We start from the raw sequence: 3,901 nt of genomic DNA, 5'->3' as shown, positions 1-3,901 counted from the left end.
TCTCTCTCTCTCTCTCTCTCTCTCTCTCTCTCTCTCTCTCTCTCTCTCTGCATCCTACTCTCTGATAAGGATGCAAACACTCCCTCATTGCTCCATCACCATGCCTGCCTGCTTGCTGCCATGCTCCCAACTATGATAGTCATAAACTCTAATCTTCTGGAGCCGTAAGCACCAATATACTCTTGCTTCTATAAGTTGCCGAGGTCATAGTATCTCATCACAGCAACAGAAAACTAAGATAGCAGTATAGGAAGTTCAAGGCCAGCCTGTGCTACATGAAACCCTGCTAACTTATGGCAATCCCAACCAAAAAGGGGGTGGGCAGGGAGAGAAATTAAAATTATATAAAAATTACCAGTGTATACAAAATATACCTAACAATTATAGCATGCATACCAGGAAGAATATCTGTGATATTTCTGTGTTTGTGTGAGAAACTGAAATAGTTTCCGTGGGAATTTGAGAAACTGCAGAGACAGAATATAAGTTCTTGTCTTCACAGAGTGATATATAGCTCGTCTCTCTAGCTAACTGCAGTTACTCAAACCTGTAATACAACACATTGAGCAGTTAACTGAAGTCTCTGAAAAATGAATAGTGATAGACACAAGACAGAAGATAAGCAGAATCTCAGACCTCACTGTGAAAGCTGTGAATTGCCAGGCCTTCCTTCTTTAGTGTCTCCCAGCAAAAACCTGCCTACAATTCAGACTAGATAATACTGATACAGAAAGGACCAGAAGAACCTTGCAGTTCTAGTTTAGAAAATGGGGAGAAAGATTTCCTAACCCTCAGAAAGCTCCAGTCTTTCCCTTTTTCTAGCCGTCATGCCTCCATCCCTAAGCCATTCGTTGGTGGCAGCAGTGGCCACAGCAGCAAGTCCTGTGTGCAGAGTCATGATAAATGGGGCCTCCCTCTCCACTGGGAGGAGCTAGGAGATCAAGCCAGGTGAGGAGTAACCCCATAACTTTCACCATCTCTTCTCTATTGGATTAATCCTCGATGCAGTAGCTGCAACCTGAACTACTCAGCAGGGCAAGGTAGGCCAAGGTGCTAGCATTTTGGCTGGATGACTGATTGAGGAGCCCAGAACATTTGAGAAATACCATGGATTCTAGAAGGAGCCATTCAGGAACATGGATTCATAGTGATACTTAGGAAAATACTTAGTCTGAGTTATGTAAGCATGGATTTGACTTTCCATATAGATATTCAACCCCTGCTCTCACCCAACCAGCTGGGAAACCCTGTCTGCTCTTCTTCCCTGAACCCTGCTCATGACTCCCAGGTGCTCTAACACACTCAGGATCACAGGATCAGAGGTGAGGAGGACACAGCATCTGTTCCAACATCACCGAGAGTAACTGGGACCAGAGGGATCCAGAGACACAGAAACCCTGCCCAACCAGTGGCTTGGGTTCCGTTAGGTCTACTTTGTTTTACTTTGAGTGCAAACTCCACAGCCAGTCCCACAACACGCAGAGGAGGCTCCACTCCCAGGAGCTCTAACATGTCCAGGATCACAGGATCACAGGGTCCCAGGAACTTGGTCACACCAGGATCTCAGGGTCCCAGAGGCAGCTTGACTCCCAGAAGCTCTGACAAACCCAGGATCCCAGAATCATAGGATCACATAGACAGCTGGACTCTGAGGAGTTCTGACATAACCAGAATCACAGGAAGGACAGGCTCCAGTCAGATATATCGAGGACAGGTAGCTTGAGATAATCAGATGGTGGGAGGCAAGCATAAGAATATAACCAACAGAAACCAAGGTTACTTGGCATCATCAGAACACAATTCTCCCAACATAGCAAGTCCTGGACACATCATCACACTGGAAAGTAAGATTCAGATCTAAAATCACTTCTCATAATGATGATAGGGGACTTTAAGAAGGACATAAATAACTCCCTTAAGGAAATACAGGAAAACACAGGTAAACAGCTAGAAGCCCTTAAAGAGGAAATACAAAAATCCCATAAAGAATTACAGAAAAATACAGTCAAACAGGTGAAGGAAATGAACAAAACCATCCAAGATCTAAAAATGGAATAGAAACAAAAAAGAAATCACAAAGGAGACAAGCCTGGATAAAACCTAGGAAAGAGATCAGGAGCCATAGACACAAGCATCACCAACAGAATACAAGAGATAGAAGAGAGAACCTCAGGGCCAGAAGATACCATAGCAAACATTGATACAACAGTCAAAGAAAATGCAAAAAAGCAAAAAGATCCTAACCTAAAACATCCAGGAAATCCAGGACACAATGAGAAGTCCAAACCTAAAGGATAATAGGTATAAAGATACACACATTGTGAAACTGAAGGTTAGTTGAAGGATACCCCAGCAAGTGGCAGACAGAGTGAACAGGGCTTGCTTTACTTATACAAACAAAATAAACCTTTAAGTAAAAAACTGTTAAAAAGAGGGAAGAAAGCCACTGGATAATAACAAAGGCACAAAATGACCAGAGGACATTACTAGAAGTCTATATACTTCAACATCAGAGGGCCAGGGGTGGTGGCCCATGCCTTCAATTCCAGCATTTGGGAGGCATTGGCAGACAGATCTCAGACAGTTTGAGGCCAGCCCAGTGACCTCATAGATAGCGAGCTCTAGGCCATCGAGGATTACATTGTGAGCCATCTTGCTGATGCAAAAAAAGTAGTCCTAAAAGGTGTACAGGGCCGGGCGTGGTGGCTCACACCTTTAATCCCAGCACTCAGGAGGCAGAGGCAGGCGGATTTCTGAGTTCGAGGCCAGCCTGGTCTACAAAGTGAGTTCCAGGACAGCCAGGGCTATACAGAGAAACCCTGTCTCGAAAAACCAAAAACAAACAAACAAAAAAAAGGTGTACAGAACTACAAAGGATACTGAACAGCCAAAGCCATTGCATTAATTCAGTGTTTCTCAACCTTCCTAATACTGTGACCCTTTAATACAGTTCCTCATGTTGTGGTGACCCCCAACTATAAGATTATTTTCATTGCTACTTCATAACTGTAATTTTACTACTGTTGTGAATCATAACATAAATATCTGTGTTTTCCCGTCATCGTAGGCGTCCCCTGGGAAGAGGTTGTTTGATCACAAAGGAATTGTGACTCACATGTTGAGAACCTCTGTATTAATGGCATTTCTCATTTCTGTGACAAAATATCTGATAAGCAGCAACTTACAGGAGGAAAGGTTCATTCAGAGCACAGATTTAGGATCTGGTCTTCATGGTAGAGGTGACATGGCATCAAAGCATGAAACAGTTGTCCCTACTGTGTTCATAGCCAGGATGCAGAGAAAGATGGCTGCTGGTGCTCAGCTCAGCTTCTCTTCTGTATCCAGTTCTGGACCTTAGCCCATGGAGGGTGTCTCCCACACTCACGTCAACCTCAGTAAAATCTTTCTGAAGCATCCTTTGAGACACACCCAGAGGTGTGTGTGTGTGTGTGTGTGTGTGTGTGCGTGCGTGCCAGTCAGGTTGGCAACAAAGACCAACAATCACGGAGATCTTGACCAAAACAAATGTATTAGTCACTTTCTGATGCTATGACAAAACATCTTGACCAAAGGCAGCTTTCAGAAGGAGCACTTGTGTCTTGGCTTGTGGTTCCAGAGGGATAAGAGTGCATCACAGCAGGGAAATAATGACAGGAAGCAGAAGCCATAAAGAACTGAGAGAGCTCACATCTTCAAAGGAAACCACAAAGCAGAGTGTAGACTGGAAATGGCCACAGCTTTTAATCTCAAAGCTCACCTCAAGTGAGCTTCCTCCAGCAAGGCTGTAGCACCTAACCCCGCAAACAGGACCAACTGGGACCAAGGGTTTAAACACCCAAGTCTATGGGAGACATTTCTTGTTCAAACTACCACAATGAACAAACAAACAGGGGCAGTGTGG

This window comes from Mus caroli, chromosome 13, assembly GCF_900094665.2.
Source record: "Mus caroli chromosome 13, CAROLI_EIJ_v1.1, whole genome shotgun sequence".
In the NCBI taxonomy this organism is placed as follows: domain Eukaryota; kingdom Metazoa; phylum Chordata; class Mammalia; order Rodentia; family Muridae; genus Mus; species Mus caroli.
Note: the sequence above shows the minus strand (reverse complement) of the source record.